The following is a 27617-nucleotide window of genomic DNA, read 5'->3' as shown; positions in this document are numbered from 1 at the left end:
CTCCAGAGGAAGTTGTGTAGTTCATTCCAGCGTGACCTCAGTTCTGCCACCTCTGTCTGTGTCGGGAACTGTCTAAAGTGTGAGCAAATCCCCATAGCAAACCTGCTCAGGACAATTCCTGACATGGACAGAGGTGGCAGCAGAGAGCATTGTGGTCAGACTGGAAAGAACTACACAACTTTCTCTGGAGCATACAGCAACTGATTATTACTGGAAAGCTAATTAAGTAAGTAATTTACAAATCTGTATTACATTCTGGTACCAGTTGATTTGATTTCCTCTGGAGTACCCCTTTAAGCTTACCAAAGAGCATAAATCCCAGGTTTGTGTGCAGAAGGATGTAGTTAGAAACCCGTCCTTTGATATTTAGGAATGGGACACGCATTATCTGTTCTCGAGACTCACTGTACTTTAATGAAATGTAGATATTGATCGAGCTTGCTGTAAATCAATAATGGTTTGTTCAAATGAATTAGCCAACCCTGTGTTCCCAGCATGCCTCCTGCTGTCTGAACCCTACAAGATACAAAGGCACAGAAGAGAAGTGATGGGTGCTAATGTAGCTACTGAGATGAGAACACGATTCCCTCTGAATCCCCTTTTTATGGGAACTTTATGTTCCCGGCCTTTGTATGCATTCAAATCTCCCTTTTTTAAATTTCCTGTCCGTGAATCACATAATTATATGCACTGATATTATATTGTCTGCTGAGCGCTAGCTACGTGCTCACTTCCAACTCTTTCAGTGACTCGTCATATGGGTTTTCTGTTGTTGTTTTTTTTTTTTAAGTTACATTTTACAAACTATATTATTGTCTCTGACTTTTCAATATTGTACATTCACTAAATACTCATGACATCACTGAAAGTTAAAGGGGTACTCCGGTGGAAAACACATTTTTTCAAATTAACTGGCTCCAGAAAGTTAAACAGATTTGTAAATTACTTCTATTTAAAAATCTTAATCCTTTCAGTACTTATCAGCTGCTGTATACTACAGAGGAAGTGGTGTTTCATTCTGGAGTTCTTTTCAGTCTGACCGCAATGCTCTCTGTTGACACCTCTGTCCATATCAGGAACTGCCCAGAGTCCAAGCACATTTCCATAGCAAACCCCTCCTGCTTTAGACAGTTCCTGATATGGACAGAGGTGTCAGCATAGAGAACTGTAGTCAGACTGAAAGGAACTCCAGAAAGAAATACAACTTCCTGTGGCGCATACAGCAGCTGAAAGGTACTTGAAGGATTAAGATTTTTAAATAGAAGTAATTTACAAATCTGTTTAACTTTCTGGCACAAGTTGATTTGAAAAAAATAATGCTTTCCACCAGAGTACCCCTTTAAGGTTAACCCTTTAGGGTTATTTATCACCTAGACATCACTTGTGCTTACTTAGTGAATATGTAGCCAACATAGTCAATTGACAAAGGGGGAGATTTATCAAAATATGGTCCACTTACCCATAGCAACCAATCAGATTGCTTCTTTAATTTTTAAAAAGGCTGCTGAAACATGAAAGCAGCAATCTGATTGGTTGCTATGGGCAACTGCACCACTCTTCCTCTACACAGGTTCATATGAATCTCCTCCATTAGAAGTTCTTCATGATGTCACAGCTGATTTCTAGTGAATTTATAAGTTGCATTCCCAGTGATGTCCCTGCTGCTCTCTAGTGAACAGTTAAGCTGATATACTGTGATGTTGTGGTGTCCCGGTACGGAATGGGAATGTTTTGTAAAATTGCATTGATTCTGGTTTGATTTATGCCTTTGTATCATTAATTTATGTTCATTATGCCTGTGTACCAAGGATGTGTTATTATTAGGAATTCTGTACCTGTAACCCCTCTAGGATGAAGGGTATATGGGTATGCCCTTGTGTCCTGGTACTTAAGGACCGAGGGCATACCTGTACACCCTAGTCCCGTTACAGGGGTTTAAAGCGTTCTTACAAGAACGCATCAAACTCGGTGGGTCCCAGTTGCTATAGGCATCCAGGACCCACGGTTAATGCCAGGCAATGCTGAACGGGCTGATGGCCGGCATAAACTCTTTAGATGCCGCAATCAATTGCGGCGTCTAATGTGCGGTGCCGGTTAGCTCAGTGGAGCTAATCATGAACATCCACTGCGAAATCGTGGGTCCCGATCAGCTGAGTGGATGGCAGGAGCTGCCTCCTCGCCCTCAGATTGGTGCTTGGAAGCTCTGGCCAGCGATGGTAGGCTAGAGCAGCAGAGCCCCAATAACACCGATCAATGCATGGTATTACCCCTATGGGCACTAAAAAAAAGTGTAACAAGTTAATAAAAGTGAATTAACCCCTTCCCCATAAAAAGTTTAAATCACCCCCCATTTTCCTAATATTTTAAATAAAATAATATAATTAAAAATAAACATAATCACATGTGGTATCTCCATGCCCGTTTGCACTATTAAAATATAAAGTTAGTTAAATCACACGATCGATGGCTTAAACGTAAAAAAAACACCAAAGTCCAAAACTGTGCATTTTTGGTCACTTTATATACCATAAAAAAAACTAATAAAAAGTGATCAAAAAGTTTCATGAAAATAAAAATGGTACCGATACAAACTACAGATTATGGTGCAAAAAATGAGCCCTCACATATCCTGTATGCGAAAAAATAAAACAGTTATAGGGGTCAGAAAATGACAATTTTAAACATACAAATTTTGGTGCAAGTAGTTATAATTTTTTTAGTAGTAAATAAAATAAAACCTACATAAATTGGGTATCCTTGTAACCGTATGGACCTACAAAATAAAGATAAGGTGTAATTTTTACCGAATCAGAATCTTTAGATAGGGGATAAGATGTATTAGGGCTGGAATACCCCTCTAAGGCCAAAATTGACTGAGTCCTTAAGGGGTTAAGAGAGACCTGCAGAGGAGTCATGTGATTAGCTGTGGCAAATAAGGATCTCCTGCCTGAGTTTAGTGACATGTCTAGGCAGGAAGAAAGGCAGTGTTGTGTGGAGTTTAGCTAGGAGAGGTGTAGTGTGGAGAGAAGTCAGTTAGTGGAGTGCTGTACAGAGTGAGGAGAGAAGTTGTGGAGTTTGATTTAAAGTTCTGCAAGTGAGCACCAACACTACCTACAGGTGTTCCGCCATCCAGGAAAAGTGCAAGTCCTAAATTGTGGGGAGAAGAAGCAAAATTTCCTACATGGGCACTGTAGCACAAGTCAGGAATCAGAGTAGAAAGCCTTAGGCAACTCCGGTACAAATAGTCTAAAGTCCAAGCCTGCTGGTGAGCTAATTCCGTGGATGCACTGTAGCGAGTCTCCAGTCAGTGTCAGTTGTCTCAAGTCTGACCTCTAAGGTGTAAAGTCAAATCCAACTACATAAACATGGAGTATACTACAAGTCCCAGCGTGCCCAGCCATTTCCCTTCTGACTACCTCTTCAACTCTCTGTCCTAGCCTGCTGTGGAAAGAATGTATTTCTATGGTGATAACATCTGCCTGCAATTTTCCTCAGTAAACTCCTCAGTGGTTTTAAGTAACCTTGCATCTGGTATCTTTATTGCCCAGCGCCTGGCCTAGGAGAACTGCTTTACCCTGGAGCATGGTGGTTAACACTACCCTCGTGTCACTAGTGATTGTCTGTCTGTTCGCTGCACCCCAACACTAACACTACAACACGCCATATTAGCCCACCACAATGTCACTGCTGTTCTTTAGTGAACAGGTAGGCTGATAACCCCACTCCCCAATAGGCAGATAGTCCTCTCTGGTCAGGATCTCCAAACAAAATGAAATACATGAACAGGTGCACACTGCTAATTTTGTGTGCTACCAGTAATGGACAAATAATACTGCCACACCATGACAAGCACTACCATTATCACTGACTTATAACATTATATTGTTACTGAATAAAATCAACTATACACTAGAACACTATTCACACATACATTCACCATATAAAGGAAGATACCAGCTGTGCACATGATCTATATACCATATAAATGATTATATACATGAACATAGTGGTATATACCAGCTGATCACAGGATCAGTATACCATATAAGTGATTTTATACAGGACCATATAGAAGTAAATACCAGCTGTATACAGGATCTGTATACCATATAAATGACTATATACATGACCATATAGTGGTAGATACCATCTGTACACAAGATCTGTATACCATATAAGCTATTATATGCAGGACCATGTAGAGGGAGAAACCAGATGTACACAGGATCTGTATACCATATAAGTGATTATATACAGGACCATATAGAGGTAAATACCAACTGTTTACAGAATCTGTATACCATAAAAGTGATTATGGTAATTACAGTTACGTCTAGGGACTCACAGGAAACATCTTTTCTGATCAGCATTGTCCTCTTTTCTTCTACTTCTTTCAGCCAAAACTCATCTCTTTGGCAACTGCAGGACAAATATGTTAGACTCCTCATTTTTCCAGTGCCCTCCCCTACTCTACACAATCTCCCCATTAATCGGCCCCGAAATCCCCTCTTGGTGTCCCGCTAAGTTAAACGTCAAGAAGATAGGTAGACAGGTAGCTAACTATATAGGTAGGTAGCTAACTAGGAGGTTAAGTAGCCAGGTATGTTTGTAGTTAGGTAGCCAGTTATGTAGATAGGTAGTTAGGGGTAGTTATGTAGGTAGTTGGGTAGCTAGATAGGTAGGTACATAGCTAGGTAGCTAGATAGTTCAGTAAATAGGTAGCTTGTTAGGTAGCCAGGTATGTATATAGGTAGTTAGGTAGCCAGGTATGTGAGCAGGTAGCCATCTATATAGGTAACCAACGATATGAAAATTCCTCCAAAACTGCGACAGGAGTAAGAGGGCGCTGGACACACAACCAGGGGAAAAGGATTTGTTTATTCACCCATGATGCAATGCGTTTCACAGTTAGACTGTGAAACGCGTTGCAACATGGGTGAATAAACAAATCCTTTTCCTCTGGTTGTGTGTCCAGCGCCCTCTTACTCCTGTCACTGTTTTGGAGGAATTTTCATATTGCTAGTTGTTTGGAATAGATGTGAAGCGGCTGCGGGCACTGATACTTTCATGCTCTTCCCATTGTTACACTTGGTGGAGTGTAGCTGAATTAGGTAAGCATTGCTCAAACTTTATTACACCACAGAGCCCTGTCTCTACTTTGTTTTAGTATGTATATAGGTAGGTAGTCTCCTCAGATTAGCCTCCCCCAAGTAGGCAGGTAGTCACCCCAGATAAATCCCCCAGTAATGAGGTAGTCACCCCAGATTAGACCCCCCCCCCAGTAGGCAGGTATTATCCTCAGACTAGACCTCCCCAGTAGGCAGGTAGTCCCCTCAGTTTAGACCACCACCCCAGTAGCCAGGTAGTCCCCTCAGATTAGACCCCCCCAGCGGTGTCCTGCCAGGAATTTTCCCGGTATACCGGTAAGCCAGTCCGGCCCTGACACTGTGATGTCACTGCTGCTTTCTAGTGAATGGGTAGGCTGATACACTGTGATGTCACTGCTGCTCTCTATTCAATGTTTAGGCTGCATTCTCAGTCATGTCACTGCTGTTCTGAAATAATAGGCCGCATTCCCAGTGATGCCCCCCTTGCTTTCTAATTTCTCTGCGATGTCACCATTGATCTGTAGTGAATGGGTAGGCAGCATTTTCAGCTATGTCGCTGCTGCTCTCTAGTGTAAATGGCTAGTTTGCATTCTCCTGAGAATATACCACCATGACTGCCATGTAAGGCTAGGTTCACATCTGTGTTAGATGCTCCTTTTTGGGCCCTTTGTTTTAGATACTATTCAACAGCAGTAAATAGAGCTGATGGGTGCGCTTTCAGGTGCTAAATACATTATCCTCTACCTGCAGCTTCATCCTATACTTTAATTGATATACTGGTAGTGGCCTCAACACAAGATATTAGGTGATAAGGACTAGAGGACTGCTTACATGAAGACCACACTTTGCCTCCGAAGAGATGTTCATGGTAGTGCATTCTGTCATAGCATATTTCCATACACTCCCCTAGTCTAGTATCGCCCGCTGTACCAAGCAGTTAGCTACAGATACCAGGCAGGTAGAACTCCTTTCTTCAGGGTAAAAGTGTATATACTGCATTATCCACCTCCCTTCCTTCCTCCTTATCATTATACCAGAGAGAGCTGCCGGTGTCTAAAGCAATCGGTCTGCAACTTACACAATTGAATTTAATACATCATAATGATGGTGGCACAGATGCTATAGCTCTGACCTATCTGAAAGGTATATACTTAGCAGAGTGCCCTGGCTTTTGTAGTTATTTTTGTCAATCAAGTATAGTGGTTGTACTGACAGCTCTTGCAAATGTTAGTGCCACTGTGACCCATATGCGTGTAGATATCTGTCCAAGAACAGCAAGTCGATGTAAAATGGTAGTAGAGTGCAAGACACCAATTTATTCTCAGTGTGGAGTTGCATAAATATTGGTTACATTCTGGGACAATTAGTTATAGAACACCTTAAAGCCTACCTGTCTTTTCAATAGATTTGTCATAACCTACATATAATAGATTTTTATAAACCTGCCTGTTTTTGATAGATTACCCCTGCAGAGTGGTGACAATGTAATTTTAGTATCATCACTGCTGTTAGTGAGCCCCTGAAAGCCCCCTCTATGGTAGAGAGCTATATCTTAATGTCTAAGTTTTAGAGGGCGGCACCAGAGCAGGGTAATTTGCCAGGAGTACACACAGAGGTTCTTTCTCCCTTACTTCTTTAACCAATCACAGCATAACATATTTTTCTCTGCTATGTTATGCTGGGAAAAGTGCATTGGGCTAAACAGGCTGGCTCTGTGCTGGACTGATGATTTACACAGTACAGTACTAAATTGCAGAGAAGTTGGACGCCTAGTGGCCGAGACTTTAGAGCTGTTTTTCTGTGGTTGATATAGTATTTTACAAATATGTTAAGTATTACACTTTTTAATGGAGGAAAGTTGTTTGAAATGACAATGACCGTTTAACGTGAATGAGAGGATAAACACATATCCTCTGTTTATTTTGAAATTTCCTTTAACATATCTTCTGGCTCCATGACCTGGCTTCTATAGTTCCACATTCATTCAATGAGTGCCTGTTTCACTATCTGCATCCTATTCTTTGAAGGGGCGTATCCCAGGTAATCTTGTTCCTGTCTCCTATTTCTGCTTATTTTGCTGATCTATGGAGAGAGGGAACAACCAGAGTTAGACCGCCCTATATATGGATTGCCAGTCTGATATTTTTAACTTATGTCTTTCAGAAGGTTGGTGGGTTCCATAAGCTGGAGAAGGCACTCTATGAAGTCATAAAGCTCTCCTCATGTTTGTTTGAGATCTTTGTAAGTCATAAACTCTGACAGCCCCTGGTAGGCGTCGCTATTCTATTTTGCCTTTGTGCAAACATGGTCGCAGAGCACAAGAGGATACAACAGGTTTAGGCCCAGGACCATGCACAATGTAGCTATAAGATGGCTGTATATGGAAAAAATAAAATGTAAATAAAGAAATATATATATATATATATATATATATATATATATATATATATATACACAGTATATATATACACAGTAGGTCTCCAGAAGACTGGGGGCTAGAGCCCATAGTCCAGGCCATGGCCCTAACCACACCCTCAGTTACGCCCCTAACCACACCCTCAGTTACTCCCCTAATCATAACCTCATCCACCCCAATTGCATCCAGCCTCCTCCCCCAATATATTCACTACTGCCAGCCGACACCTGTACAGTGCTGTATCAGCAAACAGACTCACCACCATACCAAATCCTGTATGCTGAGACCAATATCACCAATAATACCAGTATAAAAGGAGGAATATTTTCCCCATACATATCACCATCATACTGTTACTGACCAAATCCTGTTTACTGAGACCAATATTACCAATAATGCCAGTACAAAAATTGTCAGCATTTTCAAACAATATGACATTTGTGTACAGGTGCACATTGCTAGTTGTGTGTTACCAGTAAAGTACAAAAAATACCGCCATACCACGAACACCACCACCATTATCACTAACACCTCTATATTGTTACAAAAAAAATCCACTGTATAAAAGACCAATATTCCCACATGGAGTTATTATATGTAGGGCCATATAGAGGTAGATACCAGCTGTACAGAGGATCTGCATTCAATATAAATAATTATAAACAGAACCATATAGAAGTAAATACCAGCTGTAAGCTGTGTACACAGATCTGTATACCATATAAGTGAATATATACAGGACCATTTAGAGGTAGATTCCGGCTGTACACAGGATCTGAATGACATGTAAGTGATTATCGTTACCTCCAGGGACTTCCGTGATAACCATTTCTTCCAGGTGATGCCTTTTCTGATCAGTGGCTTCCTCTTTCCTTTTCTTCTCTGTCCAGAGTAGACTGCCATGACAACTTCTTCCAACCAAAACTCATTTCTTCAGCATCTGCAGGATAAACATGATAGACTCCGCATTTTTCCAGTGCCCTCCTCTACACAATCTCCCCATCTGTAGGCAGCAGAGTTCCCTCACAGTAGGTGTAGGCAGCAGGGTCCCCCCACAGTAGGTATGAGCAGCAAGGATCCGCCCACAGTAGGTGTAGGCAACTGGGTTCCGTCCTTAGTAGGTGTAGGCAGCAGGGTTCCGTCCTTAGTAGGTGTAGGCAGCAGGGTCCCCCCACAGTAGGTGTAGGCAGCAGGATCCCTCCACAGTAGGTGTAGGCAGCAGGGCCCCCAGAGTAGGTGTAGGCAGCAGAGTTTTTATGCCCTCCCCCAGTTGGTGTAGGCAGCAGAGCTCCCCCTTCCCTCCCAAGTAGGTGTAGGCAGCAGAGCTCCCCCTCCCAGTAGGGGTAGGCAGCAGAGTTTTTTCCTCTTCCCCCAAAAGTGTAGGCAGCAGAGTTTTGCCCCCTCCCCAGGTTGTAAAAATAAAATTATATATATATATATATATATATATATATATATATATTTATATATCTTCACCTTATGTCCCATGCAATGATCTTCTCCTCTGGAGTCTTCCTTTCTTCACAATGCAGGTGCTGATGAGTGATGTCATTGGCGCCTGCACTGCATGCTGTGTGGGGGCGGAGGTCACATCTCCTCTCTGTGTAGGCCGCAGATGGGGCTCACACACACAGAGGGGACGCCTTCTGCTGTATGTGCGTGTACCGCACATACAGCAGAAGGCAGCACTGTCTGCCTGGGGATCTGGAACAAGTGTTCTGGATCCTCAGTAGCGGCAGCAGTGTCGGGCTCTTTACCCGACCGGGCCCTCAGACCATGTCCAATTGGACCGCCCGGTCAGTCCGCCCCTGTCTGTGGGCTGGTTGCGTCTTCTGGCGTGCCTACGCGGGGCACATCTGGTCTCTTAACCCCTTAAGGACATGCGCCGTAAATCTACAACGCTGCATAGTGCCACTTAGCGCACAGCGCTGTACATTTACAGCGCGGCTGTGATGCGAGTGCAGGAGATGCGCTTGCTTCATTTCCGGCGGGTTCCGGTGGCTGTCAGCAGCTGATGTCTGCCATTAACCCCTCAGATGCAGTGATTAATACAGATCACGGCAACTGCGGAAGTGCAGCATTTATAATGGCTGATCTAATCGCCCGCGGCAGTGCCGCGGGGATCAGATCAGCCAAAATGGTGGACGGAGGTCACCTCACCTGCCTCTGTCCATCTCCCGGGGTCTTCTGCACTTATCTGCAGACCAGAGCAGAAGATCACCGATAATACTGATCAGTGCTATGCCCTTTACATAGCACTGAACAGTATTAGCAATCTAATGATTGCTATAAATGGTCCCCTATGGGGACTAAAAAAGTGTAAAATAAATGTAAAAAAAAGTTAAAAAGCCCCTCCCCAATGAAGTTTTAAATTCCCCCTTTTTCCCCATATTAATCCAAAAAAGCATAAAAAAAGATACATAATAAACATATTTGGTATTGCCACGAGCGTAAATGTCCGAACTATAAATATATAATGTTAATGATCCCAAACGGCGTTAAAGTAAGAAAAAAAGTCAAACATTTCTGCGTTTTTGTCACATCAAACTGCAAAAAAATGTAATAAAAAACGATCAAAAAGTCACATATATGCAATTGTGGTACCAAAACAAACTACAGATCATGGCGCAAAAAATGAGCCCTCACACATCCCTGAATACGGAACAGTGAGAAAGTTAGGGGTGGTCAAAATAGGGCAATTTTACACATACTGATTTTTTTTTTTTTTAAGTTTGAGATTTTTTAACAGCAGTGCAATAATAGAAAGGTATGCAACCATGGGTATCATTGTAATATTATTGACCCAGAGAATAAAGAAAACATGTAATTTTTCCCGCAAAATGTACAGCGCGAAAACGAAACCCTCCAAAATTTTATTTTCGTTTAAACTTCCTTACGCAAAAACATATTTTTAGGGTTTACCATACATTTTAGGGTAAAATTAGTGATGTCATTACAAAGTCACGCAAAAAACAAGCCCTCATATGGGTCTGGGAATGGAAATATAAAAGAGTTATGAATTTTAGAAGGCGAAGAGGAAAAAACAAAATCACAAAATTAAAATTGGCGTTTGGTGTAGACAAATAAATAAATAAATCTTTAAAGTGTACCTGTCGTCAACAAAAACTTTTTATATACTGTAGATAATACCATTATATGTATATTTATAATATACATTGGTTAAAAATTGTGTATATTTTTGGGTGAACAAATGTTGTCCCTGCAGCTATTGTCTGTGTGTCTCTATGAAGAGTCCAAAAACAGGAAGTGAGGGCAGGACAAGCAGGGCTCTGTACAGACTCCTGGTTTGTGAATCCTCCTGATGTATGAGCCAGGAACATGTTATAGAGCCTCAGTGCACACTGTCCTGCTTTTTCTTACTGCACAGAGCCCTATTTGTCCACCCTCACTTCCTGTATTTGGATACACATGCAATAGCTGCAGGGACAAAAATAGACACATTTCTTAACCAATGTATATTACAAATAAACATACAATGGTATTATCTACATTATATGAAAAGTTTTTGTTGACGACAGGTACACTTTAAGTAGACAGTCAGTAAATTTACTGATGGTTTACAGCCATACTTTCAGAAAAAATCCTTGTAGACACAGCACATCTTATTCATGTTCCCGATTTGACCATAAAGTATGGAATATAGGTTATCCGTGACATTTTCTAGGTTGCCATTGTACAATTGAGCGAGGAAGAGATTTCTTTGCTCTAGTTAAACTGTGATAAATCAGCCAGTATCTTATTCCAGCCGTGCAATGAATCATTGCTGCTGGAATTCAAGCATTGTTCTGCCCCGAGTGAAGCCTCAATGCAGTTTGTAGACCATAGCAGCAACATACTAATACTCGTTCATCAAAATAATATACAAAAATCGTTGGAATGGTGAGACAATCAGGTGATACATCTAAACCAATCAGCAAAGAGGGACATGCTGACATGTATACCTTCATATGGAACTGAAGGGAGGGAGTTGTTGCGGTTATCTTTATGGTGACAGATTTGACAATAGAGATAACTAATATTTAGTAAAATACAGTAATCTTTCAAAAGATTCAATTTTTGTGTAAGTAGCACATGGACGCCGTGCTTTATGTTCTATGATGTGGCAGATACAAAGTAGCACCTAAACACTCGCTGACATTGCTTGCTTAAGGAATCACTATGCCTGGTCATTTACTATTGATTTTTAGCATTGACTTATTTATAGTTATGTTCTGGCTCATCGCCTATCCTGTAGAGGTGAGAGTAGCAGGATGTTATACTGACCTCATTGTAGTACCTTTTGTTATTATTTATAGTCTTTATGCAGTGGTTTACAAAATGATGTAAAGCAGATTTTTAGAGTTTTTAACAAAGTATTCCAGGTCTGTGTCTCAGCAAACACTTCTGTTACGCCGAGCGCTCCGGGTCCCCGCTCCTCCCCGGAGCGCTCGCTACACTCTCCCCACTGCAGCGCTCCGGTCAGATCCACTGACCCGGGGCGCTGCGATTACGCTTCCAGCCGGGATGCGATTCGCGATGCGGGTAGCGCCCGCTCGCGATGCGCACCCCGGCTCCCGTACCTGACTCGCTCTCCGTCTGTCCTGTCCCGGCGCGCGCGGCCCCGCTCCCTAGGGCGCGCGCGCGCCGGGTCTCTGCGATTTAAAGGGCCACTGCGCCGCTGATTGGCGCAGTGGTTCCAATTAGTGTGTTCACCTGTGCACCTCCCTATATCACCTCACTTCCCCTGCACTCCCTTGCCGGATCTTGTTGCCATCGTGCCAGTGAAAGCGTTTCCTTGTGTGTTCCTAGCCTGTGTTCCAGACCTCCTGCCGTTGCCCCTGACTACGATCCTTGCTGCCTGCCCCGACCTTCTGCTACGTCCGACCTTGCTTCAGTCTACTCCCTTGTACCGCGCCTATCTTCAGCAGTCAGAGAGGTTGAGCCGTTGCTAGTGGATACGACCTGGTCACTACCGCCGCAGCAAGTCCATCCCGCTTTGCGGCGGGCTCTGGTGAAAACCAGTAGTGACTTAGAACCGATCCACTAGCACGGTCCACGCCAATCCCTCTCTGGCACAGAGGATCCACTACCTGCCAGCCGGCATCGTGACAGTAGATCCGGCCATGGATCCCGCTGAAGTTCCTCTGCCAGTTGTCGCTGACCTCACCACGGTGGTCGCCCAGCAGTCACAACAGATAGCGCAACAAGGCCAACAGCTGTCTCAACTGACCGTGATGCTACAGCAGTTACTACCACAGCTTCAGCAGTCATCTCCTCCGCCAGCTCCTGCACCTCCTCCGCAGCGAGTGGCCGCTCCTGGTCTACGCCTATCCTTGCCGGATAAATTAGATGGGGACTCTAAGTTTTGCCGTGGCTTTCTTTCCCAATGTTCCCTGCATCTGGAGATGATGTCGGACCAGTTTCCCACTGAAAGGTCTAAGGTGGCTTTCGTAGTCAGCCTTCTGTCTGGAAAAGCCCTGTCTTGGGCCACACCGCTCTGGGACCGCAATGACCCCGTCACTGCCTCTGTACACTCCTTCTTCTCGGAAATCCGAAGTGTCTTTGAGGAACCTGCCCGAGCCTCTTCTGCTGAGACTGCCCTGTTGAACCTGGTCCAGGGTAATTCTTCCGTTGGCGAGTATGCCGTACAATTCCGTACTCTTGCTTCAGAATTATCCTGGAATAATGAGGCCCTCTGCGCGACCTTTAAAAAAGGCCTATCCAGCAACATTAAAGATGTTCTGGCCGCACGAGAAATCCCTGCTAATCTACATGAACTCATTCATCTAGCCACTCGCATTGACATGCGTTTTTCCGAAAGGCGTCAGGAGCTCCGCCAAGATATGGACTCTGTTCGCACGAGGCGTTTCTTCTCCTCGGCTCCTCTCTCCTCTGGTCCCCTGCAATCCGTTCCTGTGCCTCCCGCCGTGGAGGCTATGCAGGTCGACCGGTCTCGCCTGACACCTCAAGAGAGGACACGACGCCGCATGGAGAATCTCTGCCTGTACTGTGCTAGTACCGAACACTTCCTGAGGGATTGTCCTATCCGTCCTCCCCGCCTGGAAAAACGTACGCTGACTCCGCACAAAGGTGAGACAGTCCTTGATGTCTACTCTGCTTCTCCACGTCTTACTGTGCCTGTGCGGATGTCTGCCTCTGCCTTCTCCTTCTCTACTATGGCCTTCTTGGACTCTGGATCTGCAGGGAATTTTATTTTGGCCTCTCTCGTCAACAGGTTCAACATCCCAGTGACCAGTCTCGCCAGACCCCTTTACATCAATTGTGTAAACAATGAAAGATTGGACTGTACCATACGTTTCCGCACGGAGCCCCTTCTAATGTGTATCGGATCTCATCACGAGAGGATTGAACTTTTGGTCCTCCCCAATTGCACTTCTGAAATTCTCCTTGGACTTCCCTGGCTTCAACTTCATTCCCCAACCCTGGATTGGTCCACTGGGGAGATCAAGAGTTGGGGGCCCTCTTGTTCCAAGGACTGTCTAAAACCGGTTCCCAGTAACCCTTGCCGTGACTCTGTGGTTCCTCCAGTAACCGGTCTCCCTAAGGCCTATATGGACTTTGCGGATGTTTTCTGCAAAAAACAAGCTGAGACTCTACCTCCTCACAGGCCTTATGATTGTCCTATTGACCTCCTCCCGGGCACTACTCCACCCCGGGGCAGAATTTATCCTCTGTCCGCCCCAGAGACTCTTGCCATGTCTGAATACGTCCAGGAAAATTTAAAAAAGGGCTTTATCCGTAAATCCTCCTCTCCTGCCGGAGCCGGATTTTTCTTTGTGTCCAAAAAAGATGGCTCCCTACGTCCTTGCATTGACTACCGCGGTCTTAATAAAATCACGGTTAAGAACCGCTACCCCCTACCCCTCATCTCTGAACTCTTTGATCGCCTCCAAGGTGCCCACATCTTTACTAAACTGGACTTAAGAGGTGCTTATAATCTCATCCGCATCAGAGAGGGGGATGAATGGAAAACGGCATTTAACACCAGAGATGGACACTTTGAGTATCTGGTCATGCCCTTTGGCCTGTGCAACGCCCCTGCCGTCTTCCAAGACTTTGTTAATGAAATTTTTCGTGATCTTTTATACTCCTGTGTTGTTGTATATCTGGACGATATCCTAATTTTTTCTGCCAATCTAGAAGAACACCGCCAGCATGTCCGTATGGTTCTTCAGAGACTTCGTGACAATCAACTCTATGCCAAAATTGAGAAATGTCTGTTTGAATGCCAATCTCTTCCTTTTCTAGGATACTTGGTCTCTGGCCAGGGACTACAAATGGATCCAGACAAACTCTCTGCCGTCTTAGATTGGCCACGCCCCTCCGGACTCCGTGCCATCCAACGCTTTTTGGGGTTCGCCAATTATTACAGGCAATTTATTCCACATTTTTCTACCGTTGTGGCTCCTATCGTGGCTTTAACCAAAAAAAATGCCGATCCCAAGTCTTGGCCTCCTCAAGCGGAAGACGCCTTTAAACGACTCAAGTCTGCCTTTTCTTCGGCTCCCGTGCTCTCCAGACCTGACCCTTCCAAACCCTTCCTATTGGAGGTTGATGCCTCCTCAGTGGGAGCTGGAGCTGTTCTTCTACAAAAAAATTCTTCCGGGCATGCTGTCACTTGTGGTTTTTTTTCTAGGACCTTCTCTCCGGCGGAGAGGAACTACTCCATCGGGGATCGAGAGCTTCTAGCCATAAAATTAGCACTTGAGGAATGGAGGCATCTGCTGGAGGGATCAAGATTTCCAGTTATTATTTACACCGATCACAAGAACCTCTCCTACCTCCAGTCTGCCCAACGGCTGAATCCTCGCCAGGCCCGGTGGTCTCTGTTCTTTGCCCGATTTAATTTTGAAATTCACTTTCGGCTTGCCGATAAGAACATTAGGGCCGATGCTCTCTCTCGTTCCTCGGATGCCTCGGAGGTTGAACTCTCTCCGCAACACATCATTCCTCCTGACTGCCTGATTTCCACTTCTCCAGCCTCCATCAGGCAAACTCCTCCAGGAAAGACCTTTGTTTCTCCACGCCAACGCCTCGGAATCCTCAAATGGGGTCACTCCTCCCATCTCGCAGGTCATGTGGGCATCAAGAAATCTGTGCAACTCATCTCCCGCTTCTATTGGTGGCCGACTCTGGAGACGGATGTTGTGGACTTTGTATGAGCCTGCACTATCTGTGCCCGGGATAAGACTCCTCGCCAGAAGCCCGCTGGTTTTCTTCATCCCCTGCCTGTCCCCGAACAGCCTTGGTCTCTGATTGGTATGGATTTTATTACTGATTTACCCCCTTCCCGTGGCAACACTGTTATTTGGGTGGTCGTTGATCGATTCTCCAAAATGGCACATTTCATCCCTCTTCCTGGTCTTCCTTCAGCGCCTCAGTTGGCTAAACAATTTTTTGTACACATTTTTCGTCTTCACGGGTTGCCCACACAGATAGTCTCGGATAGAGGCGTCCAATTCGTGTCTAAATTCTGGAGGGCTCTCTGTAAACAACTCAAGATTAAATTAAATTTTTCTTCTGCATATCATCCCCAATCCAATGGACAAGTAGAAAGAATTAACCAGGTCTTGGGTGATTATTTACGACATTTTGTTTCCTCCCGCCAGGATGACTGGGCAGATCTCCTTCCATGGGCCGAATTCTCGTATAACTTCCGAGTCTCTGAATCTTCCTCCAAATCCCCATTTTTCGTGGTGTACGGCCGTCACCCTCTTCCCCCCCTCCCTACCCCCTTGCCCTCTGGTCTGCCCGCTGTGGATGAAATTTCTCGTGACCTTTCCATCATATGGAGAGAGACCCAAAATTCTCTCTTACAGGCGTCATCACGCATGAAGAAGTTCGCGGATAAGAAAAGAAGAGCTCCTCCCATTTTTTCCCCTGGAGACAAGGTATGGCTCTCCGCTAAATATGTCCGCTTCCGTGTCCCTAGCTACAAGTTGGGACCACGCTATCTTGGTCCTTTCAAAATTTTGTGTCAGATTAATCCTGTCTCTTACAAACTTCTTCTTCCTCCTTCTCTTCGTATTCCTAATGCCTTTCACGTTTCTCTTCTTAAACCACTCATCATCAACCGTTTCTCTCCCAAATCTGTTCCTCCCACTCCTGTTTCCGGCTCCTCGGACATCTTCGCTGTCAAAGAGATTCTAGCATCTAAGAAGGTCAGAGGGAAAACCTTTTTTTTAGTGGATTGGGAGGGTTGTGGTCCAGAAGAGAGATCCTGGGAACCTGAGGACAACATCCTAGACAAAAGTCTGCTCCTCAGGTTCTCAGGCTCTAAGAAGAGGGGGAGACCCAAGGGGGGGGTACTGTTACGCCGAGCGCTCCGGGTCCCCGCTCCTCCCCGGAGCGCTCGCTACACTCTCCCCACTGCAGCGCTCCGGTCAGATCCACTGACCCGGGGCGCTGCGATTACGCTTCCAGCCGGGATGCGATTCGCGATGCGGGTAGCGCCCGCTCGCGATGCGCACCCCGACTCCCGTACCTGACTCGCTCTCCGTCTGTCCTGTCCCGGCGCGCGCGGCCCCGCTCCCTAGGGCGCGCGCGCGCCGGGTCTCTGCGATTTAAAGGGCCACTGCGCCGCTGATTGGCGCAGTGGTTCCAATTAGTGTGTTCACCTGTGCACCTCCCTATATCACCTCACTTCCCCTGCACTCCCTTGCCGGATCTTGTTGCCATCGTGCCAGTGAAAGCGTTTCCTTGTGTGTTCCTAGCCTGTGTTCCAGACCTCCTGCTGTTGCCCCTGACTACGATCCTTGCTGCCTGCCCCGACCTTCTGCTACGTCCGACCTTGCTTCAGTCTACTCCCTTGTACCGCGCCTATCTTCAGCAGTCAGAGAGGTTGAGCCGTTGCTAGTGGATACGACCTGGTCACTACCGCCGCAGCAAGTCCATCCCGCTTTGCGGCGGGCTCTGGTGAAAACCAGTAGTGACTTAGAACCGATCCACTAGCACGGTCCACGCCAATCCCTCTCTGGCACAGAGGATCCACTACCTGCCAGCCGGCATCGTGACAACTTCTACTACTACATGCGTTTGTTACCAAGCTCACATTTTACTTTTTTATTTTATTTTTTATAATCTAGTAATGTCTGAGGCTAAATTCATCCTCAAGCAGGAGGAGAACTTAGCTATTTCCTCCCTGACTTATAAAAAGCCTTGGCCACTAGGTGTCTCACTGCCTGTTGTTAGGGGAATTCCATCTTTAATTGCAAAGAGACCAAGTCAGAGCACAAGGATTGACTGTGCAGCATAGGATCCACACTGTGCCTAAAAGGTAAATCAAAGCTTCCATCTTTAATCTGACCATTCGAAGTACTGGGCAGCTGCCCGTAGTGTAAATACTTGTGTTTTAAAGTACATAGTGCTACCTGTTTAATTTAATCCCATATTCTCCTCCATTTAGCTTTCTTCATAATCATCATTAGCAGTAGTTCGCTGAGACCAGGGATGGTATTGTGATGTAACCCCTGCTGTGGTTTACAGCCATTATACCTGACAAAGACCTGCGGGTACAGGGTTACCATCTTAACCCTGTGGAGTGTTCCCCTGTGGATCCTGCATAGCGTGTCCCTATGTTGTTAAATGAAATGGAATTGTGAGTTCCAATATGGGTCAATCTTTTTCCTTTAGGGATTTTGCTAATTGCAGGTCAAAGGGCTTGATATATGTATGTCAAGGTATGCGCCCAAAGGACTATGTGGGTAAAACTACAAGGGAACTTAGGAGAAGGATCGGGGAACATCTGGGCAATATTCGCCACAATATTTCCATTGCTAAACATGTACATGAACATCATGGAGGCGAATGTATGGGCCTGAAATTCTTTGTATTTGAAATAGCACGCCTTCTCCACGAAAGGGTAACTATGATAAAGTCTTATTGCAGTAATGGATCTTTCACATAAGATCTTTCTTTCCACATTGGCTGAAGGAGGCATTAGCCTTTAATTGCTTCATTTAATATGGTATTTCAGAGTAGTACATTTTTTTAGGTATTTTAGGTCTCACTGACAACGGTTTCCTTCCTGCCTAACCATACGATTCGCTCTTACTATATCTTCACGTGATAGTGGTCATACTGTGTCATATTTATGATGGATCAATTATTCATCATGAGTTTATCATATATATCTATCATGACCTGCCCCTTTAAATATGCTCCCCCATTACATGCATCAATTGTTATGTCTTATTTTATGTTTATCAGTGGTTTCCATCATATAACCATACTGTTACGCCGAGCGCTCCGGGTGCCCGCTCCTCCCCGGAGCGCTCGCAACATCCTCGCAATTGCAGCGCCCCGGTCAGACCTGCTGACCGGGTGCGCTGCGATACCTCTCCCAGCCGGGATGCGATTCGCGATGCGGGTGGCGCCCGCTCGCGATGCGCACCCCGGCTCCCGTACCTGACTCGCTCTCCGTCGGTCCTGTCCCGGCGCGCGCGGCCCCGCTCCTTAGGGCGCGCGCGCGCCGGGTCTCTGCGATTTAAAGGGCCACTGCGCCACTGATTGGCGCAGTTGGCTTAATTAGTGTGTTCACCTGTGCACTCCCTATTTATACCTCACTTCCCCTGCACTCCCTCGCCGGATCTTGTTGCCATTGTGCCAGTGAAAGCGTTTCCTTGTGTGTTCCTAGCCTGTGTTCCAGACCTCCTGCCGTTGCCCCTGACTACGATCCTTGCTGCCTGCCCCGACCTTCTGCTACGTCCGACCTTGCTCTTGTCTACTCCCTTGTACCGCGCCTATCTTCAGCAGTCAGAGAGGTTGAGCCGTTGCTAGTGGATACGACCTGGTTGCTACCGCCGCTGTAAGACCATCCCGCTTTGCGGCGGGCTCTGGTGAATACCAGTAGCAACTTAGAACCGGTCCACCAGCACGGTCCACGCCAATCCCTCTCTGGCACAGAGGATCCACCTCCTGCCAGCCGAATCATGACAGTAGATCCGGCCATGGATCCCGCTGAAGTTCCACTGCCAGTTGTCGCCGACCTCACCACGGTGGTCGCCCAGCAGTAGCAACAGATAGCGCAACAAGGCCACCAGCTGTCTCAACTGACTGTGATGCTACAGCAGCTACTACCACAGCTTCAGCAATCATCTCCTCCGCCAGCTCCTGCACCTCCTCCGCAGCGAGTGGCCGCTTCCGGCCTACGACTATCCTTGCCGGATAAATTTGATGGGGACTCTAAGTTTTGCCGTGGCTTTCTTTCACAATGTTCCCTGCACTTGGAGATGATGTCGGACCAGTTTCCTACTGAAAGGTCTAAGGTGGCTTTCGTAGTCAGCCTTCTGTCTGGGAAAGCTCTGTCATGGGCCACACCGCTCTGGGACCGCAATGACCCCGTCACTGCCTCTGTACACTCCTTCTTCACGGAGATTCGAAGTGTCTTTGAGGAACCTGCCCGAGCCTCTTCTGCTGAGACTGCCCTGCTGAACCTGGTCCAGGGTAATTCTTCTGTTGGCGAGTACGCCATCCAATTCCGTACTCTTGCTTCCGAATTATCCTGGAATAATGAGGCCCTCTGCGCGACCTTTAAAAAAGGCCTATCCAGCAACATTAAAGATGTTCTGGCCGCACGAGAAATTCCTGCTAACCTGCATGAACTTATTCATCTAGCCACTCGCATTGACATGCGTTTTCCGAAAGGCGTCAGGAGCTCCGCCAGGATATGGACTTTGTTCGCACGAGGCGTTTTTCCTCCCCGGCTCCTCTCTCCTCTGGTCCTCTGCAATCCGTTCCTGTGCCTCCCGCCGTGGAGGCTATGCAAGTTGACCGGTCTCGCTTGACACCTCAAGAGAGGACACGACGCCGCATGGAGAATCTGTGCCTGTACTGTGCCGGTACCGAACACTTCCTGAAGGATTGTCCTATCCGTCCTCCCCGCCTGGAAAGACGTACGCTGACTCCGCACAAAGGTGAGACAGTTCTTGATGTCAACTCTGCTTTTCCACGCCTTACTGTGCCTGTGCGGATATCTTCCTCTACCTTCTCCTTCTCTACTATGGCCTTCTTGGATTCCGGATCTGCAGGAAATTTTATTTTGGCCTCTCTCATCAACAGGTTCAACATCCCGGTGACCAGTCTCGCCAGACCCCTCTACATCAATTGTGTTAACAATGAAATATTGGACTGTACCGTGCGTTACCGCACGGAACCCCTCCTAATGTGCATCAGACCTCATCACGAAAAAATTGAGTTTTTGGTCCTCTCCAATTGCACTTCCGAAATTCTCCTTGGATTACCGTGGCTTCAACGCCATTCCCCAACCCTTGATTGGTCCACAGGAGAAATCAAGAGCTGGGGTACTTCTTGTTTCAAGGACTGTCTTAAACCGGTTCCCAGTACTCCCTGCCGTGACCCTGTGGTTCCCCCTGTAACCGGTCTCCCTAAGGCTTATATGGACTATGCTGACGTGTTTTGCAAAAAGCAAGCTGAGACTTTACCTCCTCACAGGCCTTATGACTGTCCTATTGACCTCCTCCCGGGCACTACTCCACCCCGGGGCAGAATTTATCCTCTGTCCGCTCCAGAGACTCTTGCTATGTCTGAATACATCCAGGAAAATTAAAAAAAGGGGTTTATCCGCAAATCCTCCTCTCCTGCCGGAGCTGGATTTTTTTTTGTGTCCAAAAAAGATGGCTCCCTACGTCCTTGCATTGATTACCGCGGACTTAATAAAATCACGGTAAAAAACCGCTACCCCCTACCTCTTATCTCAGAACTCTTTGATCGCCTTCAAGGTGTCCACATCTTTACCAAACTGGACTTAAGAGGTGCTTATAATCTCATTCGCATCAGGGAGGGGGACGAATGGAAGACTGCATTTAACACCAGAGATGGACACTTTGAGTATCTGGTCATGCCCTTTGGCCTGTGCAACGCCCCTGCCGTCTTCCAAGACTTTGTTAATGAAATTTTTCGTGATCTCTTATATTCCTGTGTTGTTGTGTATCTGGACGATATTCTGATTTTTTCTGCCAACTTAGAAGAACACCGCCAGCATGTCCGCATGGTTCTTCAGAGACTTCGAGACAATCAACTTTATGCCAAAATGGAGAAATGTCTGTTTGAATGTCAATCTCTTCCTTTTCTAGGATACTTGGTCTCTGGCCAGGGATTACAAATGGACCCGGATAAACTCTCTGCCGTCTTAGACTGGCCATGCCCCTCCGGACTCCGTGCTATCCAACGTTTTTTGGGGTTCGCCAATTATTACAGACAATTTATTCCACACTTTTCCACTATTGTGGCTCCTATCGTGGCTTTAACCAAGAAAAATGCCAATCCCAAGTCCTGGTCTCCCCAAGCGGAAGACGCATTTAAACGGCTCAAGTCTGCCTTTTCTTCTGCTCCCGTGCTCTCCAGACCTGACCCATCTAAACCCTTCCTATTGGAGGTAGATGCCTCCTCAGTGGGAGCTGGAGCGGTCCTTCTACAAAAAAATTCTTCCGGGCATGCTGTTACTTGTGGTTTTTTTTTCTAGGACCTTCTCTCCGGCGGAGAGAAACTACTCCATCGGGGATCGAGAACTACTGGCCATTAAATTGGCACTTGAGGAATGGAGGCATCTGCTGGAGGGATCAAAATTTCCAGTTATCATTTACACCGATCACAAGAATCTCTCCTATCTCCAGTCTGCCCAACGGCTGAACCCTCGCCAGGCCAGGTGGTCGTTGTTCTTTGCCCGTTTTAACTTTGAAATTCATTTTCGCCCTGCCGACAAGAACATTAGGGCCGATGCCCTCTCTCGTTCCTCGGATGCCTCGGAAGTAGAGGTCTCTCCGCAACACATCATTCCTCCTGACTGTCTGATCTCCACTTCTCCAGCCTCCATCAGGCAAACTCCTCCAGGGAAGACCTTCGTTTCTCCACGCCAACGTCTCGGGATTCTCAAATGGGGTCACTCCTCCCACCTCGCAGGCCATGCGGGCATCAAAAAGTCCTTGCAACTCATCTCTCGTTTCTATTGGTGGCCGACTCTGGAGACGGATGTTGTTGATTTTGTGCGGGCCTGTACTGTCTGTGCCCGGGATAAGACTCCTCGCCAGAAGCCTGCTGGTCTCCTTCATCCTCTGCCTGTCCCCGAACAGCCTTGGTCACTGATTGGTATGGACTTTATTACAGACTTACCCCCATCCCGTGGCAACACTGTTGTTTGGGTGGTCGTTGATCGATTTTCCAAGATGGCACATTTTATTCCTCTTCCTGGTCTTCCTTCAGCGCCTCAGTTGGCAAAACAATTTTTTGTACACATTTTTCGTCTTCACGGTTTGCCCACGCAGATCGTCTCGGATAGAGGCATCCAATTCGTGTCTAAATTCTGGAGGGCCCTCTGTAAACAGCTCAAGATTAAATTAAACTTCTCTTCTTCTTATCATCCCCAATCCAATGGGCAAGTAGAAAGAATTAACCAGGTCCTGGGTGACTATTTACGGCATTTTGTTTCCTCCCGCCAGGATGACTGGGCAGATCTTCTACCATGGGCCGAATTCTCATACAACTTCAGAGTCTCTGAATCTTCTGCTAAGTCCCCATTTTTCGTGGTGTACGGCCGTCACCCTCTTCCCCCCCTCCCTACTCCCTTGCCCTCTGGTTTGCCCGCTGTGGATGAAGTGACTCGTGATCTTTCCACCATATGGAAAGAGACCCAAAATTCTCTTTTACAGGCTTCATCCCGCATGAAAAGGTTTGCCGATAAGAAAAGAAGAACTCCCCCCATTTTTGCTCCCGGAGACAAGGTATGGCTCTCCGCTAAATATGTCCGTTTTCGTGTCCCCAGTTACAAACTGGGACCACGCTATCTTGGTCCTTTCAAAGTCTTGTGCCAGATTAATCCTGTCTCTTTCAAACTCCTTCTTCCTCCTTCTCTTCGTATTCCCAATGCCTTCCATGTCTCTCTCCTTAAACCACTCATCATCAACCGTTTCTCTCCCAAACTTGTTTCTCCCACTCCTGTTTCCGGTTCTTCTGACATCTTCTCCGTGAAGGAGATACTGGCCTCCAAGACGGTCAGAGGAAAAAGATTTTTCTTGGTAGATTGGGAGGGCTGTGGTCCAGAAGAGAGATCCTGGGAACCTGAGGACAACATCCTAGACAAAAGTCTGGTCCTCAGGTTCTCAGGCTCGAAGAAGAGGGGGAGACCCAAGGGGGGGGGGTACTGTTACGCCGAGCGCTCCGGGTCCCCGCTCCTCCCCGGAGCGCTCGCAACATCCTCGCAATTGCAGCGCCCCGGTCAGACCTGCTGACCGGGTGCGCTGCGATACCTCTCCCAGCCGGGATGCGATTCGCGATGCGGGTGGCGCCCGCTCGCGATGCGCACCCCGGCTCCTGTACCTGACTCGCTCTCCGTCGGTCCTGTCCCGGCGCGCGCGGCCCCACTCCTTAGGGCGCGCGCGCGCCGGGTCTCTGCGATTTAAAGGGCCACTGCGCCACTGATTGGCGCAGTTGGCTTAATTAGTGTGTTCACCTGTGCACTCCCTATTTATACCTCACTTCCCCTGCACTCCCTCGCCGGATCTTGTTGCCATTGTGCCAGTGAAAGCGTTTCCTTGTGTGTTCCTAGCCTGTGTTCCAGACCTCCTGCCGTTGCCCCTGACTACGATCCTTGCTGCCTGCCCCGACCTTCTGCTACGTCCGACCTTGCTCTTGTCTACTCCCTTGTACCGCGCCTATCTTCAGCAGTCAGAGAGGTTGAGCCGTTGCTAGTGGATACGACCTGGTTGCTACCGCCGCTGCAAGACCATCCCGCTTTGCGGCGGGCTCTGGTGAATACCAGTAGCAACTTAGAACCGGTCCACCAGCACGGTCCACGCCAATCCCTCTCTGGCACAGAGGATCCACCTCCTGCCAGCCGAATCGTGACACATACTATACTTACCTGATTATTGTAGGCTATAACGATTGTAATATGTGCTTTACCAGTATAGACATTGGATAGTTAGATCCTGGGTTGTCCGGTCTCATTTCAGGAACCTGCATTGTTGGCACCTGGCACAAGCTGTTGTGTACATGGTATCTATGGATACTGATCGTAAAGGCAGCAAGTTCTGGAAGTGACATGAATCGTCACTTCCGGTGTCTGATACACAGATGGGGATGGTACGTAGTTTGCGTTCCAGCATCTACCAATGAGGAGGTGGAGGTGTGACCTCAGACGGGCGTGCGGAAGTTCATGTGCGCTTATAATGAGCACGGAACATAACTGCCACCACTCACAGCTGGACCGCTATATCATTAGCTCCAGCGGATCGAGCCTATCTGAAGATATCTCTCTCCTGATGATCTGTAGTTGGGAGAAACGTGTCGAGAGAACTAATATGTGATGCATCTTGATACTTGAGTATCCATTCTTACTTCTATTTTGCCCTACATCACATTCACCATAGGCACACTGTAAGGCCCAGACTAATCAAACTGTGTGAGAGAAAAAGTGGAGGGATTTTCTCACAGCAACCAATCACAGCTCAGCTAACAAGCTCTGGTAAAGTGAAAGCTGAGCTGTGATTGGTTGCTGGGGGAAAATCACTCCAGTTTTTCTCTCACACAGTTTGATAAATCTGGGCCTATATGACTATACCATCTATGTATTGCTTTATCATTGGTGCCACACTACCTTCCGCAAGGTGTGTATATTGTTGGTGTGAATACTATTGATGACCCAGTTATCTGTCGGTTGTTGTGAATGCAGGGGTATTTAGGTGCATGCTAGATTTATGTGTTTTTTAGGTACAGTGTTCATGCCTGATTGACCTGCATGTTTGATTCACCTGTATCTGCAGGTTGCATTGTGAAGTTATAGTGGTCACCTATATATATATATATATATATATATATATATATATATTTCCATTATTTATATACATCTACCTAAATTGTTGTAAAAAGGATGCGCATTAACATGTGATATACCTATGAATTGCAATAAGCATGTCATATACAGAGTGCTGACTATGCAATGTGATTATCAAACATGATAGTTTCTTTGATGCTATATTACCTATCTTTGTATCAATTCTGGGTCCCCAACCTGAATATATATTTATTTACTTCCCACTTTCCTACTCCCCTGCTTCCTTTATTTCTGACTTATTATCTGACTAGCTGCCCCAGATCCCGACTGTCTCCTATTTTACCATCACAATATATGAGACATTTATATCAGGGATTTGTTCTGTTAGTGAGTCAGTCACTTATTACTGAGTGAGTTAGCCTATTGCAGGGGAAGAGTAGAAGTGCAGGCTAGGTTCCGGAGCGGGACCGTCCTTTTCAGGACGTCAATTCCGCCTAGGCATAGGTCCTAGAGTAGGTTTAGATGTAGGGGGTGGTCCCGCCCAGAGCCACTTCCTGAGCCACAGGGGATAAGGCATGATAGCCTGATTATTATGTATACTCTATACTTGTTATCATAATAACGTATCTAATTTGTGTAATTATCTGGTTTTATGCTATCAGCACGTACTGTCTTATTTGCTTTATCAGGCGTGATATCTATTATGATCTTTATGCTCAATCACTGTGTGTGTTTGCCGTGTGTGTTTTTTTTATTTTTGTTTCGCTCTTTGAGCTTTACAGAAACCTCTTTTTTGGTTTCTTTTTTTAGGGGGAAGTAATTAAAATTGATTGTATGTCCTTTTTTTTCAGTGATTCTCTATTGTTGTTGGACACTGCATTATTTCTGTGATTCTCATAATCATCATTAGCAGCAGTTCACTGAGACCAGGGAGGGTATTGTGATGTAAGCCCTGCTGTGATGAAGTTGCTGTTTTCCTTTGTACTCACATAGCACCTTAAAAAGCCAGTGCATCAATAACCCACCTTTCTCCAATCATGCCATCCTTACTAGTGTACATTGTTAACTATCCCACAGCACAGTGCTAGCCTGTTCAGCCCAATGTACTTGTTCCAGCATTATGTCATTGCATAACAGAGAGGAAACGGTGCTGTCATCTTATTATTGCCCAGAGAAGCAAGGTAAAGGAAGTCCAGGTATGAATACTGCTGTCAAACAGCCCAGCTCTGGTCCTACCCCCTGAAGTGGATAAAGTGAGAAATAGCTGTGCTTTATGGAGAAGACTCTCAGGGGCTCAGGAACAGCATTGAGAATCCATAAATGACATTGTCTCAAGTTTGAAGATTTTAACAAAGCTTTGCAAGTTTTTAGATTTATTTTAAAAGTACAGATGGGCTTTGATGCTCGACAATTAGGTGGCAGCAGGGCTGGTGCAAGCATTTTTGCCACCCTAGGCAAAAGCTAATTTGCTGCCCCTTGACTCTGCCCATTGGCTCCGCCTTTTGACACGCCCCACCTTACTACTGGGGTGACACACTGTAAAAAACCTCCTCCTAATGTAATTACCTTACTACTGGGGTGACGCACTGTAACAAACCTCCTCCACATGTAATCTCATTACTACTGGGGTAACACACTGTAACAAACCTCCTCCTCATGTAATTACCTTACTACTGGGGTGACACACTGTAACAAACCTCCTCCACATGTAATCTCATTACTACTGGGGTGACACACTGTAACAAACCTCCTCCTCATGTAATTACCTTACTACTGGGTACATACTGTAACAAACCTCTTCCTCATGCAATCTTCTTTTTACCAGCATGACACAATGTATCAAATCTCCTCCTCATGTAATCTTCTTCCTACTGGGGTGACACACTGTAACAAACCTCTTCCTCATGTAAACTCCTTACTACTGGTGTGACACACTGTAAGAAACCGCCTCCTCATGTAATCTCCTTACTACTGGGGTGACACACTGTAACAAACCTCTTCCTCATGTAATTAAATTACTACTGCGGTGACACATTGTAACAAACCTCCTCCTAATGTAATCTCTTTTTTACTTTGGTAACACACTGTAACAAACCCCTCCTCAAGTAATCTCATTACTACTGCGGTGGCATACTGTAACAAACTTCCTCCTCAAGTAATCTCATTACTACTGCGGTGACATACTATAACAAACCCCCTCCTCAAGTAATCTCCTCACTACTGGGATGTCACAGTGTAGCAAACCTCCTCCTCATGTAATCTCCTTACTTCTTTGGTGATACAC

General features: G+C 46.1%; 1 protein-coding gene across 2 annotated transcripts in view; it reads left to right on the top strand.

Moving 5' to 3' along the window:
• Positions 1-27617, top strand: part of OPRL1 (opioid related nociceptin receptor 1) — a 143825-nt gene that overhangs the window by 69298 nt on the left and 46910 nt on the right. Inside the window, exon 1 of one of the 2 annotated variants that reach the window (XM_056547539.1) lies at positions 26371-26529. The exons of the other annotated variant lie outside the window; for it this stretch is intronic. The gene's annotated coding sequence lies outside the window, so the exon portion shown is untranslated. Of the gene's footprint in view, positions 1-26370; positions 26530-27617 lie in introns of those variants that run through there. 2 annotated transcript variants of the gene reach the window in all.

This window comes from Hyla sarda, chromosome 12, assembly GCF_029499605.1.
Source record: "Hyla sarda isolate aHylSar1 chromosome 12, aHylSar1.hap1, whole genome shotgun sequence".
NCBI classification, from domain to species: domain Eukaryota; kingdom Metazoa; phylum Chordata; class Amphibia; order Anura; family Hylidae; genus Hyla; species Hyla sarda.
Note: the sequence above shows the minus strand (reverse complement) of the source record. Positions and strands in the feature narration are given on the sequence as shown.